The sequence below is a fragment of the Diabrotica virgifera genome, chromosome 3, assembly GCF_917563875.1.
Source record: "Diabrotica virgifera virgifera chromosome 3, PGI_DIABVI_V3a".
NCBI classification, from domain to species: Eukaryota; Metazoa; Arthropoda; class Insecta; order Coleoptera; family Chrysomelidae; genus Diabrotica; species Diabrotica virgifera.
The window spans coordinates 111,093,121-111,116,637 of NC_065445.1; the positions used below are offsets into that span (position 1 = coordinate 111,093,121).

Consider the following 23,517-nt stretch of genomic DNA (forward strand, 5'->3'; position numbering starts at 1 on the left):
TTGTCAAAGTCCAACAGTGAGACAGTCTCAGTGTTGGACCTAATGTTATGTCTCACTGTTAGACATCCGACCTCGACCGCCATTTTGTAATGCATATCATGTAAAACAAATTGGATCCACAAGATTTAAATATATTTCAAAACTACATAAATATTACTTACCCTGACGTAAATCGCCTATTAAAATATTTATTTATATTTGGAGTGTTAGAACAAAACAAGATAGCTATAAAAATTACAGGGGCGTCATTTGGGCGTCCAGGGGGGGGGGCATTTGCCCCCCCCCTGGCCCTGAAAATGACTGAAATTTACAGAAAATACATCAATATTCATCATAACATCATATATAATGTATTGTATATAATATAGTGCTTGCCCCCCCCCCCAAACAAAATTTCAAATGACGCTCCTGAAAAATTACTTTAGCATGTGCAAATCAAATGTAGTTCGACAACAGACCTGCACCCATTCGCTGTAAAGTAAATACTGGCGCGAACGCGAAGGAACTGCATCGATAGTAGACACGCACTGACAAACTGCTAGACGAATTGGATATAAGGAGGGGAGCGGAAACAAATTGTCTCACTGTAGGACCTGTCTCCCTGTTGGTCCCTCTCCCCTAATCCTATGGAAAAGGATCATTATAGTATGTCTGCTTTTCGACAGATGCCTCCTGGACTAAAGGTACTAACTAAAGATTTAATTCATGACCTAGCTTTATGTTACACCATGTAGAGCACAAAGTTCTGGAATGCACAGGTTCTGGAAGCAGTGAAATGTCCCGTTGGAGTCGAGTGTTACGAATTCCTTGGATCTACCGTAGCACAAATAATTCAATTTTAAGAGAGCTAAAAGTTAGCCAACGACTCTCCAGTAAAGTCCATATCCAACAATTAAAATACTTTGGACATGTTATGAGAGCAAACACAGAAAACATGGAAAGACTCATTATACAAGGAAAGGTGGAAGGCCGAAGATTACGAGGAAGATCCCCAACAAGATGAATCGATCAAATTACAGGAATATGCAAAAGATCTATGCATGAGTTAAAAGAAATGTCCAAAGACATAGATCTATGGATATGAACAATACATGAACAATACACGACATCACATCGACCACTACACTCCCTCCGGGGGATCAGGATTGAAGAGAGAGATGTACTAGATCATTTTCTAGGCCCTAAAGCCGGCCACTCACTATCAGGTACACCTGTCAGGTGTATGTACCTGATACTCGGTAGCCTGATGAAAATTCTATCAGTTCTACCTGACGGGCGAGTAGACTTATGTGTGTGTGGCGGTTTCATCAGGTGTACCTGTAGACCAGGGCGCATCTGTAAAAATATTAGTACATTTTGACGTTGAGAGGTGACTCATATTTTTTTGTAGAAATTGCTTGAAAATAACTCATATATTTGAGTCATCCTCCCACTCAAAAAGGTCCGGAACATTGTTTAAATAATCAAAATGTCAAAAAATGAAGGAAAAATTCGATTTTTTTCTTCGTTTTTTGATTATAACTTTAAAAGTATTCATTTCCGACAAAAGTTGTACTGACATAAAAGTTGCGTAATTAAATTTCCTACAATATAGGATTCGTTAAAAATTTAAAAAATTGTCACCATTGTTGCAAAATAGCAATAATTGCGAAAAAACGATAAAAAACAAGTATTCGCATTTTACGTCTTTCAACCATTTATACTACACTTATGACCTTCATATTTTACCCAGAAAAACTTTATGATATAAGAAAACAATACTGTGAATTTCATTAAGATGGGTTCAATAGATTTTGCAAAATAAATTTTGCAATCCAGCTTTCGCAAATAAAATTCATTTTTTCAAAATGTTGCAGGACTGAAAATAAAGGAGACAGCAAGTTGAATTTTTTTTTACATAATAGAAGAATACTGTACCCTTCCTTTGCAATTTGCAAAGTTAAAATCGGTTAACCACTACGGCGTCAGGAATTTTTTTAAATAAACATTATTTTTTATTGCTACGCGCAGGACAGCGGATAGTTTGCTCTGATTGGGCATTCCAATGACTTTTGATAATGATTGATAAATTTTAATTTTTAGTAAATTTCGATATAAATATATAAATTTGTTTATTGCAAAATGAAACACATACCCTGTCCTTTGAAATAAAAGTTTTTTTGACAAAAACTTTCTTTGTTCATATATTTTAAGTTAGAGAATAAAAGTTTATTATTTTTAAACATATGCAATTGTTTAAACAATATTTCACAAACAATAATCAAATTAGTTTGATTTTTGTGGAATTAAAATATTCAAATACAACACAATATAGAGTAAGAAAATATACATGTTACATATGTTAGATAAAGATTGGAAGAAATTTTGGTGGAAATCAGCTTGTGTGAATTGAACACCGCTGTCCTGCGGGTAGCACGAAAAATTAATGTTTATTTAAAAAAAATCCTGCCGCCGTGGTAGTTAATGGATTTTAATTTTAAAAATTGCAAATGAAAGGTACAGTATTTGGGCAGGAGGCGATTGCGCCGATTATACCTGCTATAATCCAGTCTCGATAAAATGTCATTTAAGCTGTGGGCACGATTGCGCCGATGGCAGTTCTAATTCTCGGGCACGATACAAAGTTTTTATTACCATCTATCCAGCTTCGAAATATAATTTCAAAAATAAATATAAAAGTTGGTGAAATAAGTAGATTCGATTTTGTAAGTCAGTTTCATTTCAATACCGTAGTAAAATGCAGCTTTAAATTAATTAAGTGTTTTTGGATGACAAGTAAATTTGAAGCAAATTCTCATATTTTCGTTTATTTTAAAACTTAAAACGGTTAAAACCTCTAAATTTTAAAGAAGCGCTTGGATTGACATGAAATTTGGCATACACAGAGCTAATAAGTCAAAGAAAAAAAGTGATATTGTGCCGATGTGTGCTTTTGCCCTGGGGGTGAGTTTCACCCCTTCTCGGGGGTGAAAAAATATATGTCCAAAATAAGTTCGGCATTCGATAAACTGACTAATTCTAAGCAACTTTTATTCTATAGAGTTTTTTCACCAAGTCAATACTTTTCGAGTTATTTGCGAGTGAATTTGTTCATTTTTAATCAAAACAACTAAGTTTTTAGACGATTTTTCGCAAATAACTCAAAAAGTAAGTATTTTGTCGAAAAAATATTCTTAATAAAAATATAGTTTATAAAAAAATTTAAAAAATGGTGCATATGTTATAGTCAAAGCCCGAATTTCAGGCACTCCTAGGTTTGACTAGGCAATCCTCAGGTCTGACTGACGGTCTTAGTCAAAGCCCGAAATAAATTACCGTTTCGGCCTTTGACTAGTCAAACCTAGGAGAGACTACGTTGGTCAGGCAAAGGTCGAAATTTAATTTCATGAAATCGGGATTTGACTAGTCAAACCCCGATCAGCTATTAAAATGTCGTAATTTGTTAGATTAGGTTTAATAAAACGTCATTTTTTAATTTTAATGTTTATTATTTTTATATTGTCGTAATTAAAATAAAAAAATGAGTGTTTATTCTCACATGTTGAGGCATTATGGCATTTAGAGTTGCACAATACGTTAGACCTTTTACACTTACGTAATTTGGAAGAGCATTTTTATTGCAGTAGCATTTTATAAATCCTTGTCCTCCACATTTAGAATCTTTTGTACTAATTTCTTTTAGAGACTGAGACAGCTTAACGTCTGGAACATCTTCGAAATTAGGAAATTTCTCTTTGCATTCTCTTATTTGACTTCTTGAAAAAAGTGTGTGTATTATTCCGTATTTCGTACCAACTTATTTTTTCGTATCTTTTAGACGTATCTGACGTTAAATTCGCTTTTTTTTTGTGAAATATTGTGACTCACCCATTTCCTTACGCCCCCCGCTGAAATCTTCAGATTTTTTAAATCTTAACTCTTTTGTGTATACTTAACTTATCTTATCTTAACTTGACGATTTCGAGTCTTTCTAAGCATATATTTTTTTTCGGACTCCCCTTAACGAACTCCCCTGTATTAAGAACCAATATATGATAGAGGTACATTTACAGGGTACAAGGTTTCTCCCCATGTGATAATCTGACGCGCTCGAATAACTGCGAAAATCCGCGCTTGGGCTCCCCTACCATTATATACCTAGTCCAGTCGGGATAGCATTTGACCTTGCATGTCGAGCTACCTAGAATTTTATTATTCTAATCTTTAGGGGAAGTCAACAGTAGAGCAAATTTAAAATCGTATCAAAAAGTATCAAAATCGTATAAAAAAGTATCAAAGAAAAGTAAGGATCACCATAGTACTAACGAAGGCCCTGGACCGTCGCGTCGTCACTAGTGGAGAAAGAAAATAATTTTCTTCAATTGTCAAACAATTCAGATTACTTCTTCAGATGTGGTTTGTTGTATTTGCCAAAAAGAGAGCTCTGACGCATATACGCGCATAATTTGTAATCAGGTGGTACAGACATGCGTTGTGCACAGACAGAAAAGATTAAAATAAATAAAGGAAATGCGATTGAAGGTCTTCATGACCAGCCTATAATGCTATGAAACAATTAAGTGAAAAAATAATGTCCTCCAATTTCGATCGGAAAAACTGTAACAATACCTATCCCCAGCTTTGATAGAGCCAAAGGAGATGCTTGAAATATTTTGGGTGTCATACAAGATAAAACAATTGACGGTTTTTATACAGTTGGTACGAAATACGGAATAATAAACACACTTTTTTCAAGAAATCAATTAAGAGAATGCAAAGAGAAATTTCCTAATTTCGAAGATGTTCCAGACTTTAAGCTGTCTCTGTCTCTAAAAGAAATTAGTACAAAAGATTCTAAATTTGGAGGACAAGGATTTATAAAATGCTACTGCAATAAAAATGCTCTTCCAAATTACGTAAGTGTAAAAGGTCTAACGTATTGTGCAACTCGAAATGCCATAATGCGTCAACATGTGAGAATAAACACTAATTTGTTTATTTTAATTACGATAATATAAAAATAATAAACATTAAAATTAAAAAATGACGTTTTATTAATCCTAAATCTAACAAATTACGACATTTTAATAGCTGATCGGGGTTTGACTAGTCAAACCCCGATTTCATAAAATTAAATTTCGACCTTTGCCTGACCAACTTAGCCTCTCCTAGGTTTAACTAGTCAAAGGCCGAAACTGTAATTTATTTCGGGCTTTGACTAAGACCGTCAGTCAGACCTGAGGATTGCCTAGTCAAACCTAGGAGTGCCTGAAATTCGGGCTTTGACTATAACACATACACTAAGTCTGTAGACCCAGTACAAGCAAAGTTGTAGCTAATGTAAAGTAGGTTCTTATTCGTCAAATTCCAAATCGAATATTTCATCGAGAAATAACCAAAAAACGGAACACTCATTACAACTTTTTTAAAGTGTTTAAAAAAGGTTTATTTTTGTTTTTTAAAAAACTTCTAACCTTAAAGTAAGTGAGTTATGCTCAAAATATTGTTGGTACCTTTTATTTTTTGGTAAAAGGAATCCCGAAAAGCACCAAAAAGATTTTTGTCTAACAGGAAAACAAAACAAAAAGTCCAAAATATTCAGAAAAGCAAAACTTACATTTTATTACTTCTTGAGATTTTTGGTATTACTAATAATTTTTAAGTTATTTTGAGAAAGAGCATTTTTTTCAAAATTAAAAATTTTTCATTTTTTTTTCAAAATAAGCACGTTGAATCGATGAAACTTACAGACCATATAGACACAACATAAAGGAACATGTGAAGCGGTAAAGATTAATTATATTTAAGTTTTTAATTAGGGGGTGATTTTCCCGATTTTTTTATGCCAAATCAAAACGGACCAACTGTATTTTGAGCGTAACTTGCTCACATTTGATGCTAGAATATTTTTTATAAAAATATACATAAAGCTTTTTAAACTCTTTAAAAAAGTTGTAATGAGTTTTTTCCAAAAAGTGCTTAATTTTTTGGTTATTTCACGTTGAAATATATTTATTTGAAGTTTAGCGAATATGAACCTATTTTTCTTTAGCTATAACTCTGCTTCTATTGGGTCTGGAGACTTCATGTATCCACCATTTTTTTCACTTTTTTACAAGCTATACTTTTGCTAACAATGGTTTTTTCGATGAAATACTTACTTTTTGAATTATTTGCGAAAAATTGTCTAAAAACGTGTTTGTTTTGCTGAAAAATGAACATATTCACTCGCAAATAACTCGAAAAGTATTGACTTAGTGAAAAAACTGTATAGAATAGAAGTTGCTTAGAATTTTATCGAATTTCGGACTTATTTTGAACGTATGTTTGGGGGTGAACGTATGTTCACCCCCAAGAAGGGGTGAAACTCACCCCCAGGACAAAAACACACATCGGCACAATATCACTTTTTTCTTTGACATGTTGGCTATGCGTATGCAAAATTTTATGTCAATCCAAACGGTTCTTTAAAATTTACAGCAAGAACCGTCAAATAATGTACTAATTCTTCTATACGTAAAAAATAATGCAACTTGCTATCTGCTTTATTTTCAGTCGTGCAACATTTTGAAAAAATGAATTTTTTTTGCGAAAGCTGGATTGCAAAATTTAGTTTGCAAAATCTATTGAACGGATCTTAATGAAATTTACAGTATTGTTTTATTATGTCATATAATATAGTTTTTCTGCGTAAAATATGAAGGTCCTAAGTGTAGCATAAATGGTTGAAAAACATAATATGCAAATACTTGTTTTCTTATGGGTTTTCGCAATTATTGCTATTTTGCAACAAGGGTGACAATTTTTAAAATTTGTAACCGGTTATATATTGTAGGAAATTTAATTACGCAACTTTTATATCAGTACAACTTTTCTCGGAAATGAATACTTTGAAAGTTATAATCAAAAAGCGAAGAAAATAATCGAATTGTTCCTTCATTTTTTGACATTTTGATTATTTAAACAATGTTCCGGACATTTTTGAGTGGGAGGATAACTTAATTATTATTATAGGAGTTAATTCCAAGAAATTTCTACAAAAAAAATATATGAGTCACCTCTCAACGTCCATTTCAAAACAGATGCGCCCTGGACTACTGAACGGATCTCAGTTTTTAGCAATCCTTTGTTCTGGACTGTTGACACTTTTTATAAAGCTTTGTAATTTTAATTTACTTTACTGTTGAATTCCTTTAAGATTTTATTATTACCTAATGAAATAATGAAGTTCTTGGTGATTTCATTGAAATTTATAAAAGTGAACCTTACTTGTGGAAAGTAAACGATAATGACTATCAAAACAGAGACAAGAGAGATGCTGCGTACAGATAATTGGTGAATAAATAATTGAATTAGATAGCGCCTGACTGATGCAAACGAAACCACGTCATTCTTTCGTGTGGGGAGCCACTCTCATTTTTGTGATCTTTTTTCTTAATGAAAAGTGATAGCAAATAGCAACTCGTTGTAAACTGATTCATTGAAGATTGTTATATTATACCGACGGTTGAAAGGTAAAAGGGGGTAACCCCAAATCAATTTTTTTCAGGAAATAGAAAAACGTTCCATTAAAGTAACTTTATGAAGAATTAATCTAACAATTTTTTTTATTAATTTGTAGATCAATAACTTATCTATAAATTAATGAAAACAAGCTGAAAATGCGAGCGTTATCATAAAGAAAACTTTGTTTATTTGCGTATTTAAATTCATAATACGGAAAATTGCTATTATGAAAAGTTGTTTAGAATTAAAAACTACGTTTTATTGGATACATATATCATTGGATAAACAGCTCAAATAAAAAAATAGTAAGCTGCCATCATTTAACATTACCTCAAATACCTATAGTACATTCTTTCACGGTTTTTGCTCTAAATTTTAAAGAACCGCTTGGATTGACATGAAATTTGGCATACGCATAGCTTACATGTCAAACAAAAAAAGTGATGTTGTGACTTTCACCCCCACTTAGGGGTGAAAAAATGTATGTCAATAAGTCCGGAAATGGGTAAACTGACTCATTTTAAGTAACTTTTGTTCTATAGAGCTTTTTGGCCAAGTCAACACTTTTACAGTGCTAGTGAATATGTTCATTTTTCATCAAAATAACCACATTTTTAGACGGTTTTTCGCAAATAACTCAAAAAGTAAGTATTTTGTCGAAAAAACGTTCTTAGCAAAAATATAGCCTGTAAAAAAGTAAAAAAAAATGGTGTACGCGTTAGGTCACTGGACCTTGTAGAACCAGAGGTATAACCAATGAAAAATAAATTCATATTCCCCAAATTTCAAATAGAATAATATTTCGACGTGAAATATCCAAAAAATTAAGCACTTTTTGTAGAAAATCCATTATAACTTTTTTAAAGCGTTTAAAAAAAGCTTTATTTCTGTTTTTATAAAAAGTTTCTAGCATTAAATTTAAGCAAGTGACGCTCAAAAATAAAGTTGGTCCCTTTTGTTTTGGCAAAAAAAATCGAGATGCCACCCTCTAATTAGCAATTTAAATGAAATTAATCGTTACCGCTCCACAAATTATTTTACTTATGTTGTGTTTAATGATCTGTAAGTTTCATCGATTCAAAGTGCTTATTTTTAAAAAAATTTGGTTTTAAAGTAAAATTTTTTAAAATTTTAATTTTGAAAAATATGCTTTTTTTCAAAATAACTTAAAAATTGTTAGCGATACCCAAAATCTCGAAAAACAAAAAAAAAGTCAGCATTGCTTTTCTGAATATCATGTATTTTTTTGTTTTTCTGTTAGACAAAAATTGATTAACATTTGGTGTTTCTAAATTTACAAACATTCGTGATCAGTGACTCGTTCAACCCCTTTTAAGAGTATCGGTACGTATTTTCGGCTGCAATGCTATTCAAATGGGGATTTATTTTTTTCGAATCCTGAGAAAACCAATAAGTATTTTTGAAAAATTTAAACGCAGAATGAAAGATTACGTTATTAGCGAGGGCCGAAAGTCCCTGAGAACTTCTATAATGTTTATTTTAATAAGTTACATGGGTGAAAAACTAAGAGATAATTTAGAGTGATTTTTAATTTCAAATATATCATTCAAAATAAACTTTTTATTTATTCTAAGGGACTTTCGGCCCTCGGTAATAATTTAGTCTTTCATTCTGTGTTTAAATTTTTCAAAAATATTTATTGGTTTTTTCAGGATTCGAAAAAAATGAACACAATGCCGTGGTAATATTTTCCAAATCTATCTTTGTCTTACAACGCACTCAGCCGAATATAATATTGTTAGCATATATTGTCAGTCAGACACTGACAATCAGTGACAATTTCAAATATTTGACATTGCATCGGGAATATGTTGAGTTATTGATTAAATATTATTGATATATAGTGTATTTGATAAATAATTGATTTAAGACGTGAACTTAATAAAAAGTTATTTACTGTGTATTATTTGTGGAAGATCCAAGCAGAGAATACATCAGGATAATATATTCATAGAGGTATATATTAACATAGAGGGAGCCTACCTTCCGCGCTTCCTGACGACAAGATCTCATGGACTGGTTTGCTGCATCTCTTTCTAACACATTGTATCGAAAATCTATGATGACATTCAGTGTGAATATAGGCACGGAAGAGGAGGATAACTTTAGCAGCTTTACTATGCGTAAGAGTGAAACAACACTAATCCAATTAAAAAAGATGGTGTCGTCACTTCGCTCTGAATGACACTCTTTCTATGCTAATATGTAACTCTATGAATATATTCTGTAATCCAAGTATTTTGTTGCTAAAGATGTTCAAAATTGTAAGCGTTCCATAACAATATATTATTAAAAAATCACTTTAACACTTTTCCTCTTTTCTTGATTGAGTATTAGTCTTTGTTGTACAAATACATTATTACAATCACTGTATACATAGTTAGTGAAAAAATTATCACATTTATTAACTGAATTAATAATTTGCAATTATAAAAATAACAGTTATCCAAGAACATTCAAAACCCATGTCTTTAAATTAATGATGACATTTTCAAGTAGAATGACATTCTAGTAATGTTTACATATCCATACAAGTGTGAATTTTACTACACGTAATTTGCCGTGTAAAGACAGAAAAAGTAGGGATACATGTAAAATATTTGCGAATTATGTACCCATAGCCTTAAGAGGATCGGTACGTTTTTTCGGCTGCAATGCTATTCAAATGGGGATTCATTTTTTTCGAATCATGAGAAAACTAATAAGTATTTTTAAAAAATTTAAACGCAGAATGAAAGATTACGTTATTAGCGAGGGCCGAAAGTCCCTGAGAACTTCTATAATGTTTATTTTAAAAGTTACAGGGGTGAAAAACTAAGAGAAAATTTAGTGTTATTTTTAATTTCAAATGTCTCATTCAAAATAAACTTTTTATTTATTCTAAGGGACTTTCTGCCCTCAGTAATAATTTAGTCTTTCATTCTGCGTTTAGATTTATTAAAAATATTTATTGGTTTTTTCAGGATTCGAAAAAAATGAACCCAATGTCGGTGTAATATTTTCCAAATCTATCTTTGTCATACAACGCACTTAGTCGAATAGAATATTGTCAGTCAGAAACTGACAATCAGTGACAATTTAAATAATATTGATATTATATAGTGTATTTGATAAATAATTGATTTAAGAGGTGAACTTTATAAAAAGTTATTTATTGTGTATTATATATGGAAGATAGAAGCAGAGAATACATCAAGATATATTCTGTGATCGAAGTATTTTGTTGTTAAAGATGTTCAAAATTGTAAGCGTTCCATAGTAGCAATATATTATTAAAAACTCACTTTAACGCTTTTCCTCTTTTCTCGATTGAGTATTATTTTTTGTTGTACATATAAATTATTACAATCACTGAATACATAGATAGTGAAAAAATTATCACATTTATTAACTGAATTAATAATTTGCAATTATACAAAAAATAACAGTTATCCAAGAACATTTAAAAGCCATCTTTTTAAGTTAGTCATGACATTGTCAAGTAGAATGACATTCTAGTAATAAATACATATCCATACCAGTGTGAATTTTACTACACGTAATTTGCCATGTAAAGACAGAAAAGGTAGGGATAGCCGTAAAATATTTGCGAATTATGTACCCATAGCCTTAACTACAGCCCTTTCAAAAATAATGACTTTGAACCGATGAAACTTACAGATTATATAAACAATACATACGCGAGTCAAAAAACTTTTGAAGTCGTAACAATTAAGTTCATTTGAGATAGTAATTAGGGGGTGATTTTCCCGATTTTTTTACCAAAAAAAAGGGACTTACTTTATTTTGAGCGTAACTTGTTTACCTTTGATGCTAGAAATTTTTTTTATAAGACAAAAATGAAGTTTTTTTTAAACACTTTAAATAAGTTGTAATAAGTTTTCCCCGAAATGTGCGTCATTTTTGGTTATTTCACGTTAAAGTATTCCATTTGTAATTTGACGAATATGAACCTATTTTTCATTAGCTATAACTCTGATTCTATTAGGTATAGAGACGTGATATGTACACCATTTTACGAATGTTTTTTCGACAAAGTACTTACTTTTCGAGTTATTTGCGAAAAACCGTCTAAAAATGTGGTTATTTTGTTGAAAAATGAACATATTTACTGGCAAATAACTCGAAAAGTATTGACTTAGTGAAAAAACTCTATAGAACAAAAGTTACTTAAATTTAGTCAGTTTATCCATTTCCGGACTTACTTTGGACGAATATTTTTTCACCCCCAAGAGGGGGTGAAAACCACCCCCAGGGTAAAAGCACATATCGGCACAATATCACTTTTTTTCTTTGACTTATTAGCTATGTGTATGCCAAATTTCATGCCAATCCAAGCGGTTCTTTAAAATTTAGAGGTTTTTCAATATTTTGCCGTTAAAGAACGGACTACTACATCACATTAATAAACAACATTTTTATTTATTTGACATTTCAACTTGACGTTTATGTGTCAAACAAAACAACAACTTGCATCTCGGGACAGCAATTTAGGATCCTGATCACAAGTGTTTATATCCGATGTCAGTCGAAGTCACGTGCTATACTTTTTTTTGTGGTATATTTTTCATTTGCATTTTTACGTACATTAGCTTTAATGCGTTTCTAGCAGTGTCTCTATTGTAGGATTCTCTCAATATCTAAATTTGCTAAAAGACCCTAAATTGCTGTCCTAAGATGCAAGTTGACTTTGAGGTCGTTTATCTCGAAGAGGGTTTGATATATTAAAACGCCGTTTTCAGATTTGGATTCAGGAGATAAAACTATATAGGAATACATTGGTAGGTTGGCTCCAAGTATTGCAAGGGCGGCGACGCACGAATGAACGAACATACTTTGCGAATTTATAAACAAAAACAAAATTTTCGTTGAAAATTATTACGTTAATTCCTCATCAAATTACTTAAATGGAACGTATTTTCTACTTCCTACAAAAAGTTGATTGGTGGGTACCACCTTTTACCTTCAACCGTCGAATGTACCTATTGAAATTGTTTTTAAGATATAATTAACAGGATAATTCCTTAATTATCCATTAAACAGATAGCTGCAGATCGACCTTATATCGTATCCTCTACTAAAAGAGATTGGTATGGATATGACAATATATCAATATGATTGATATGATCAGATGCTGATATGAGTTTTATTTCTTTCTACAACCATACCATACATACACCATTGTTTGCGTTTCTCCGTCTGTTTTCAGGTTTCGCAAAAATTACAAAAAATAAGGAGAGCAAACAGATACATTCTGGAGAAACCATGGATTCACAGACTTGTCAGGTCTACCTGAAGAGTGTGTGTACTCCTCACCATGTAAAGCGGCCCTGATAAATTACAAAGGACACCGCACACATCTTATGGAAAATATAATGTCACTCAAATGAAATAAAATTTACATGAATAGATGCGTCCTGAAATTTCAATAATTTGATACCATTGCGCCAACTCTGTATTTTGATTAACAAGAGCGTAAATTGATAAAAATAAATCTAAAATCAAATAGGAATGTACGTGTGTCAAAGAGAGAAAAAAGATCTTGCGATTCGCTTACTCCATAAATCTTTCTGAGGGATTAAGGAAATGGCTTACTCTTAGGCCGATGCCACATTATGCGTTTTGACCGGATGCGTTTCCGCCGCATCCGGTGAAAACGCATAGTGTGACAGATCGGTCCGGTTGCGTTGGAAACGGATGCGTTTTGAGTCATCGGTACGCGCTTACAAACTGCACCAGACTAAACGCATAGTGTGACAGGTCGATCCGGTTGCGTTGGAAACGGATGCGTTTTCAACGCATCCGGTCAAAACGCATAATGTGGCATCGGCCTTATCTTTTCCTATTATTATTGATAATAAAGTAGGTATAATTTGGTTAGTTGTACCGCCTCTAATCCTAATCGGCTTAAGCTAGTGGTGAATAGACTATTTTAAATAGCCTCTAGACTAATATTATTTATGAATACCAGTTTTATGGACTTCAAACTGCGATTTCGATAAACTTGAATTACAATTAACGCCCTAATTAAGCAAAAATCAGAGTTGGCGCAATGGTATCAAATTATTGAAATTTCAGGACGCATCTATTCATGTAAATTTTATTTCATTTGAGTGACATTATATTTTCCATAAGATGTGTGCGGTGGCCTTTTCAACAATAGAAGATTTAAGTATAAGAGGGGATTACTTTTATTATTTTACTATCATTTTTAAGAGGCTGTTAAGATAATGAAGGCACTACTATTTTGAACGTATTATAGGTACCCAGAGAGTGCAAATTGCAACATATTATAATGTTATAGGTAATTATTATTGTTACGTTTTTACTTATTTATTTTAACTTATTTTAATTGAAAACCCAGAATTGATTATTCTTTATTTTTAACTTATTTACACACTAAAACATATACTTGATTTATCTGTATACATATTATATATAGGTATAATTATATATGTATAATTATTTATTTACGATTTATGTTTAACGTTTATAATGCGCGACATTCAGATTATGACTAAGCTAAAGCCTGAACAATTCAACTTACATAATATACTACGACCCCATGATACACTAAGTGCGATGTCACATTATGCGTTTTGACCGGATGCGGTGGAAACGCATCCGTTTCCAACGCAACCGGACCGACCTGTCACACTATGTGTTTAGTCTGGTTCAGTTTGTAAGCACGTAACGATGTCTTAGAACGCATCCGTTTCCAACGCAACCGGAACGACCTGTCACACTATGCGTTTTGACTGGATGCGGTGGAAGCGCATCCGGTCAAAGCGCATAATGTGGCATCGAATTATAGTCCAAGTAATGAAGCTTAAAATAGGACAGAATCTTGCAATTTTTACAGAATGGATCGATTTGCTTGAAAATTTGAGAATAAGTAGTGGATAGTCCAAGAATCAAAATCTATATGATGCCGAAAGGCGCTTTTACCATGGGGGTGGTTTGGTAAATTTTTTATTATACTTTGAGCACAAAAGTTGGTAAAAACATGCATTCTAAGCAAAAAACATTCTATACATTTTTTTGATAAAATTAATAGTTTTCGATTTATTCGCGATCGAAAGTCTTAGCTTTATACCGAAAAAATGAATGTCTTTAATCAGTTTTCTGCTAATAACTCAAAAAGTTTTCGTTTTATCAAAAGAACTTTGCTTAACAAAAATGTACGTTTTAAAAAAATAAACTAAACCGTTTTTTTATTTTTTTTAAGACCAATAGTAATCGAGCTATACTTTATTACATATATGTTAGCTCTTCTTGGTCAAATGCTAAATATTGTAGTTTCAAAGTCAAAAGACGGGAAAACTATGCATTTTTCGAGGGTAACTTGTTCAAACTAATTTAAAGTATTTAAAAATATCTATCTCCTGAAATAAAAAAGTAGTCTCTAGCTCAAAAATTAAGTGACAAAATAAAAATAATGTCAGTCCCTATTTTTTTTTCAGGGAAAAAGTGATTGGAAACTTCCCCCTATTCACCACCCTAATTAAAATTAGTCACTGACCTTATTTTTTTTTGAGTGAATTTGATGGCCTTGGCCGAGCCAATTAGCCAGACATTTTGTTATTTTAAAAACAAACAAATTTGATTTTTCAATCAGAGGAACTTTTTCTGTATTTCTAACTCTAAATACATAACAAACTAACATTATTATCTACAATTATTATCTAAATAATACTCTGTTTTGGTTGTTCATTTTTTTTTGTAAATTTTTATTTTTTTTTGTATTTTTTGTTGCATTTTTTTTATATTGTTAATTTGTTTTTTTTTATTATTTTTTTATTGTTATTTTTTATAAATTGTTTTTTTTTACTACGCTAAGACTGACCTTATTTAGTCTTCTTTATTTATGTATTATTAATAGGTTCTAAAGGTTTGACCGGCTTACAATGATTAGTTTAAAAAAAATGGAGTTAAAAGCGAATAACGAATTTTTGTAGCTTCTTAAAAAATGCCATTTTCTTTATAATAGATAGATTAGCATCAAAGATACTAAAAAATATTTAAATATAAAATTGTAGGTTATATACTGTTTGAAAAAATTTTTTTACGGCAAAAATTGATGAGCTATTGACAATTAAAACTTGTAATAACATGCAAAAACCACCTTTACCAACCCTTTCAAAGTCACCTCTTTTTGCGACTGAGGATTTTAAAAGGATTTAATATTAATAAATCTTATAAAAACCTACAAAATTATTTTTTAACAAACTTTCTCGGATAAAAAATAAAAAAAGTACGGTTAAAAAATCAATATATTTTTTTGAAAAAAAAATGGAGAAATACAAATGGACGCATAATAATGTAAGTTAGCGGTGTTTTTAGTCATTGGCCTTATTTATTCTTCTTTATTTATGCATTATTAATAGATTCCAGAAGTTTGACTTGCTTAGAATAATTAGTTTTTAAGAAACTGGAGTTAAAAGCGAATAACGCATTTTTGTAGTTTGGAAAAAAATGCCATTTTCTTCAGAATAGAAAGAGTAGCATCAGAGATACAAAAAATGTTTGAATATGAAATTGTAGGTTATTTAATTCCCAAGAACTTGGTTTGAAAACTTTTTTTTCTACGGCAAAAATTGAGTTAATCGTAAAAGAGTATAATATCGAAAAAATATTGATTTTTTCGATATAAAACTAACACTTTCGATAGCGAATAAATCGAAAACTATTAATTTTATCAAAAAAATGTATAGAACATTTTTTACAAAATTTTCACCCCCGAGATCGGTTGGCAACCACCCCCATGGTAAAAGCGCCTTTCGGCATCATATAGATTTTGATTCTTGGACTATCCACTACTTATTCTCAAATTTTCAAGCAAATCGATCCATTCTGTAAAAATTGCGAGGTGAAAAGCTTCGGTTCCTGGACTATTAACCTGCTACGACCCTATGTTTTACCATATTCTAGGCTCGATCTAAATTAATAGACCAGTTTAGCACTAAAAACACCGGAATAAATCGATTTTTAAATATAGTACCTAGAGACTTACAACTTTTTGCATTGTGTTCAGGATGCCAAGAAAAAGTCTACTATAGAAAAATGGGTGGAAATGCATAATTGCATTTTAAAGTGGATAAAATGCATCCAAAAGTGCATAATCATGTCAACGTCAACCTAAGCATATTAAGGGCGAGATTTTGTTATTCGGGGTTTTTTTGGGTCGCTAAATACGAATACGCCACCAGAACCGACCCCCCGGAGCACCTGGTGCTCCGGGGTCACCGGAGCACCTGGTGCACAGAGTGTTTGGGGTTGCTGAATATGAATACGCCATCAGAACCGACTCACGGACAACCTGGTGCACACGGTCACCGGTGGCGCACAAGGAACGTCATCTTCTGGAATTTCGAAGGCTTTCGGCACTGAATTCATGCAAATAGATTATTATAAAGGCGTTTTTTGGGGTCGCTGAATAGGAATACATCATCAGAACTGACCATACCGGACCAACTGGTGCTCAATGTCACTGCTAAGGCATGTTATCGTCTGGAGTTTGGAGGGTTTTTGGGTACCAGGTGCGCCAGGAGTCGGATCTGATGGCGTATTCTTGTTTAGCAACCCCAAAACTCCCCGAGCAATTTGTTTGTATCAATTTAGTGCCGAAAATCCTCGAAACTCCAGATGACGTGCCTTAGCAGTAAAATTAAGCACCAGGTGCTCCGGTGGCAAGGGCGGATCAAGGGAGGGGGCCATGGCCCCCTCCGAGAACTTAAAAAAATATAAATTTAAATATTTGCAGTTCAAATGTTTTTAGATTCAAACACATGTATTTGTACAAAACAGGATGTAAATATGTTGTCTAGACTAGAATCGAACAAAAGCATTAACAAAATTCTTGAAGAATGACACAGGATGTTTTGCAAATCAAAATGTTAATAATTTTACAAAGTGCCAATTTTTAGAACGACTTTGGCAGCCATCAAAATCGTATCAATTTCCATATTGTGTACACATAAAGAAAAGAAAAGAAATGAAGCATTACTTGGGTCACCAGCACTTAGAACAGAGGAGTTGGTTGGTACTTTCGCACAGTCAAAAGGGATTGTTTATCAAGTATTGCGTTTTATTTTTCTAACGAAAAATATGGTCACAATAAAGGGATGATAGCCCAAAGTCTTGTCACGAAACATTTAACATCTTTCGCCAAAGTCATGGTCACAAAGCCATACAAACCCATGAAAAAACATCATACCACAAGGAGTGCATTCAGGTTGGGCTGGATTATCTACAAAGTTATCGCAACCGGCAAAAGTCAGTCATTAACCAGATATACTCTCAGAGGTCTAAATAGGTACAAGAAAATAGAGAAAGACTACGACTAATAGTAGAACCTATAGTGTTCTTAAGTCGACAAAATACCCTTTAAGAAGCCATCGTGATGATAGCCTTCTGCTTCTGGACGAAGATGCTGGACCTAACAATGAGGGGAATTGTTAAGGTTTAAAATCGCATCAGGAGATAAGACTCTTAAACAACACCTATCCATAGCATCTTCCCGAGCAACATACATTAGTAGCACCAGTCAAAATCAATTGATAACATGTTGTGATGAAGACATAATTGAACAAATGATGAATCAGGTTCAAAGTGCAAATTATTACTCTGTCATATTTGACGAAATGACCGACGTATCCCACGTCGAACAGCTTTCTCTAAATTTAAGATACATACTTACACAATAACAACATTCGTGAAACTTTGTTAAGGTCATTGACGCTTATGAGAACATAAAAATAATTACTGAAAATCAGAAAGAGGGAAAGAACAAGGACTGACAGCATTGGGGAAGCATTGAGAAAAATAGTATTAAATTTGTTGAAAGAACTGCACTTGGATCCGAAGAAATATGTAGGAATTTTTACTGACTTTAATACTTTAATAACCATAAGTTTTGAATGCCTTTATGGCACTCAAAAGTGTGTGAAAAGTGCCTTAAATCTCACCATTGAAACCCAAATTTTTTTAAAAATTATCCCAAGACCGTCCGGTAACCCTCTCCAAAAAAAAGTTCATGGCCCCTCCCGAAAATCGGTCCTGGATCCGCTCTTGTCCGGTGGTCAGTTTTGATAGCGTATTCGTCTTCAGCGACCCCAAAATCCCCGACTAACAAAATCTGGACCTTGATACACTTACTTTGACATGATTATGCACTTTTGGATGCATTGTATGCACTTTAAAATGCAATTTTGCATTTCCACCCATTTTTCTATACTAGACTTTTCTCCTGACATCATCTTGAACACAATGCAATACGTTGCAAGTCTCTAGGTGCTGCATATAAAAATTGATTTATTTTTGTGCTAAATGCCCTGCCCTGGTCTACAAATAGGAAAGGGGCAGACACTCGGAGGTAAACAAATAAAATTATTCCACTCTTTTCTCCAAACCGGCAGTATTTTCGAGACAGTCAGTCTGGTAGAATTTCTAGAATAATACGGATTCAGTAGACGCTAACTACCAAAAAACATCTAGGGGGCACCCATCGTATTGTAACAATATTCTAATTTTGTCATTTTTACTTTTTTCCAATTTACATATTGCAGAATAAATTTATTCTATTGAATCTCTATTAATCTGCTTATTTTTCGAAGACCCTTGTATATCTATCTCAAGAAGAAATGTCTATTAATGAATACAAGTGTCCTGGATATTCGTATTACGTTTCTAAAATCCAGTGCCATAATCTGGAAAATCTACCTAAACGGTATAAAGGTAAAAAAGTAATAAATCCGCTGAAGATATAAATAGAAGTGCCCTAAAAACCTTGGCATATTTTACTCAATAAATGTCTTCGTCTGATGATTTTTATTAAAAATATTTGTGTGTTAAAGTTGTCGTAATTCCCCTTCTTCTTTAATATTTTTCATGTTCAAAGGATTTTTTTTTAAGTTCTCGTTTGCTTTCCTCTGTTCTGTTCATTGCAAATCCTGTTCTATTTTTTTTTTTATAATAAAAACTATGCGATCGAAGTACCTGGCAACGTCGCCAAACAGGTCGAGGCCACTGTCGCCTACCGAAGATAGCACTGCAAACCAGTCCGTTTGTCTCGTATTCGTTCTCAATCGTGTCAGATCGGCCATTTATCGTTGTTGGTTTTTAGCAAGCAGCGCTGCCACGTAACGATGGATCAATAAGTTAAAATAAGTTTGTGGTGCCGCAAAATACATGTATTAACGCCAAATTTTATAAAAAATTGTGATATTAAGTATTTCATTTGTATTGTGTGATATAAACACTAACTCTCTATCTGTGAACGTAAAAGTGCATTCGATAACAGACTTGCGTGTTTCTAAAACATTTTGATGCCTCCCGTTAGCACAAGTTTCGCTGGTTGGTCTCCTGGCGTCCATATTTGTGTGTAAGTTTATTTTTGTAATTACGTATGTATAGCTGTTGCATCTATCCTTCAAGAATTATTTAACTTTCAAATCTATTTATAATATTATTCACTTGGAAATGTCCTTTATCTGATATTAATATGCTGATATTGATTGTGTCCTACTTCAGTCTAATTCCTTCTGGATTTGATAGTTAGGTATAATAAGAGGTAACACGAGCTCTTCAGCCTTTCAAACTCGGTATTTATAAACATTTTATTGTTTACCGACTTATAATACAGAGTCTCCTACTTTGTGCCTAATTTTTAAGCTATGGTTTGTTTTGAATGAGTTACCTGTCGTGTACTGTAATCCTGTATTAGCCATTTTCTTTATTTCTCAAAGTCAAAAACAGAAAAAAAAAAGAAAGGTTGGTCATTTCTGAATAGTAATTTATGGATTATTAATCTAAAAATAATTGTCTTATAGTCAAATATCGTGTGGGTAGTGCAACAAAACAAAACCCATTACATGCACTCACGTCTATATTTACATTTGTTCACATGTTAATTTTGTTGCAAGAGTAGGATAGTTTCAATGAAAAATAAACAAACAATATTTAATTGTTAGGTAATGGCTTGTTTATTAACATCTATGGAATTCAGATTATAGTTAAAAATAGATTTTTTCATGGAAATATTCATCAGATTAGGACGAATTGTAATAATGTGATTTATCTAAATACTTCTTAATGAAATTACTTGTTTAATTAGTTTTACCTATACTCTTCTATTGTTGATTTCTGACAAAGTACCCTACTTGATACCTCTGAAAATAGATAGTAATGACCAAGTGAACTCAAACAAAACACCTCTAAAACACCTACTTCCTCAGCTAACAGATATGGTCAGTAAATAATCATCAATCCTTTATAGGTATATTATGGCATTATTCCAGTAAATTTGAAAATTATAGCAAAATACACTAATGACTGCTTCATACTAATATTTGAGTTTTGAGTCAAGCACAACCTCAAATATTTGATTTCTCTTGTGCTTACTTACCATTTACTTTGGTGGGTTTGAAAATCTTGCAGAGGTTTTCTAGAATTAAAATTTGAAATAATATCTCTGTAACAAGTGGGTCTGCCTTGTTCTTTGTCAAGTATCTTGCAATATTGATTTCAAAATCAATATTCAAGTGTCACTAAATTTCAATAATAATGATGTTAATTTCAATTATTAACACTACCTTTGTCATTGCCTTTAAAAACAATGTACACTTCTGCAAGAAATTAACTGGCCATCTTAAAATGGGAACATTTTTGATGTCTCAAATTTCCTAAACGTGTTGTCTGATTTGCCTTATTCTTTAAGAATACGTAATAATGTTGTTGCTAGACAGGTAAATGTCATTGTATTGGGATCGTGCAAAAGGCCATAGTCCAAAAAAATAATAAGAAAAAATAAGATTCAGGTTATATTATTAAAACGTAAACAATTGTATGTAGTAAATAAAATTAGTTATTAAAATGCAGTACTGCAAGCAAAATACAATTAATTAAATTTACCTTTATATAATAATTGCATATCATATCAATATTGTGGAGCAACATATAATTTTTCTTTTTCAATGACAGTAGATATGAAATGTATATCAGTTTGACAATTTCAATTGACAATATGAATTATTTAAGAAAGTTGCAATATTTCTCTGCTATTCACACATGATCATTTAACGTATCCCTTCCAAGTACTTGCACACCGTGAATACTGGGTGTAACAATCCTGTGTTTTTATCTCAAATATTAAAATTAAAACACAATTGTAGCCTTATGGTTTCTTAACATTTTGTTTTTGATTCATTTGCTTATGTTCGATAATAATAGAGAAATGTACTTTTATATTACAAATGAGGTTTGCTATTTGGTCTTAATCAATATTATTCCAAATCTCGAGAGTAGTGTTTCTACCTCTTGTTAGGTTCTAGAGGAGGTAGCAAATGCTGTCGTAGTATTCTGCCAATTATGTGCCACAAATGTTCAATCAGGTTTGAATAAAAAGATAACAGAGAAAATAAATCTTTCAGTAGGAGTCTCCCTCTCGGCGTATAGACTTTCTGTCAAGTGATTTACGGTGACATTAGAATAAAACTTCAAAAATGCAATTTAAAAAATAGAATATCTTAGCATGCATATTCCGCAGCTGGGATAATCTGCACAGGGATAATCCGGTTTCTACTGTATTCAGTTACAGTTTGTGCTATGTGAGGTCTTGCATTACTATGCATTAGCAAAAAATTTTACCAATATAAGGAGCAGATATCATGGTATCTAAGTCCTTTGCTATGTAAGGTTACTGCTTAAACATACTCATGGCGGGTCAAATTCCTTGTAACCAAACCAGACACTTTTTGACTGTAAACAATTGACATTTATCAAGTTGTTAATTTTTCATAGACTACTGTAGGCATTTTTAAAAAACTAAGCAGCAAATGAGGATATATTGATGAAAAAGATGGCTGGTTTCTAAAGTACCTAACAAATTGTTAAGCAAATCTGAGGCTATAGTTGGGTTTTAATTTCAATATTTTATAAATGTTAGAATATTTCACAGGGTGTTGCGAACTTTGAGAAAAAACACAGTCTGATTGGTACACCCGGTATACAATGACAATTTACCTGTCTAGCAACAATATTATTACAGCGATATTGTTAAAGAATAAGGTATAATAATAATAATAGTCTCACATGTTACACCGCTAACACAGTTTTAAGATTACAGGAGGGTAGTCTGCTATATCCAGGACCTACAGTATAACAAGGAAGGTAATAGTGCCACCCACTATAGACATTTTTAAAAATGTCTAGCTATTTTCGTCTGCACAGGGATTCGAAAGAATAAGGTTATAAACATAAAAAAATCACTTAAATCAGACAAGGGGTTTAGGAAATTTGAGACTTCAAAAATGACACATTAAGGCGGTGCCTTAATTTCTTGGAGAAGTGTAGTTTTTTTCTAGGTATGTACTCTGAGATTGGACATTTTAAAAATGTACATCGTATATAAATAGAAATTTTAGTGCAAAGCTAAGTAACTATATAAAAAAAACTTCATCAAAAAGTAAACTATATGAAGGTTTTGTTATTTTTATCATCGCCATCAAAACTGTGTTTAGAGATAAACTATTTTGCTTGGTAATTATGCAAATACAGGTAAAATTTCTTTGTAATCATCTAAAAAACTAGGTCTAATATCTAACTAAAACTGTTTTATTTAACCAGAGATGTTAATCTCAAAAATAAGAATCACAAACAAATGTGTTGTGAAATATTAGATGAGAGAACACAAAGGTATCTGTTGAAAACATTATATGCATTAATGTGAAGTGAAAGTCAGTTGGATACTTCAGATGGACAAATGTATGCTTGTTGTTGTGTGCCCTACCCTTGGATGTTTATTCTAGCTTGAAAAATGCATTTGTTTACACTTATTGCTAATAGTTTGGCCTTATTTTATCTTACATACTCCTTTAACAATAGTATTCGTACTCTATTATTATAATAGCATATTTTTAAATTAAAATTCTGTACCTTACTTGATTTGTTAAGGAATTGCACTTAAAACCATTCATTTTATATCAATCATAAACTTTACACATCCACAAGAAT

General features: G+C 32.2%; 1 protein-coding gene across 3 annotated transcripts in view; it reads left to right on the forward strand.

The window, feature by feature from the left end:
* The window catches only part of LOC114332125 (protein Gawky), a 202,073-nt gene that overhangs the window by 45,614 nt on the left and 132,942 nt on the right, over positions 1-23,517 (forward strand). For 2 of the 3 annotated variants that reach the window (XM_050646831.1, XM_050646834.1), the window contains exon 1: positions 19,604-19,888. The exons of the other annotated variant lie outside the window; for it this stretch is intronic. The gene's annotated coding sequence lies outside the window, so the exon portion shown is untranslated. Of the gene's footprint in view, positions 1-19,603; positions 19,889-23,517 lie in introns of those variants that run through there. 3 annotated transcript variants of the gene reach the window in all.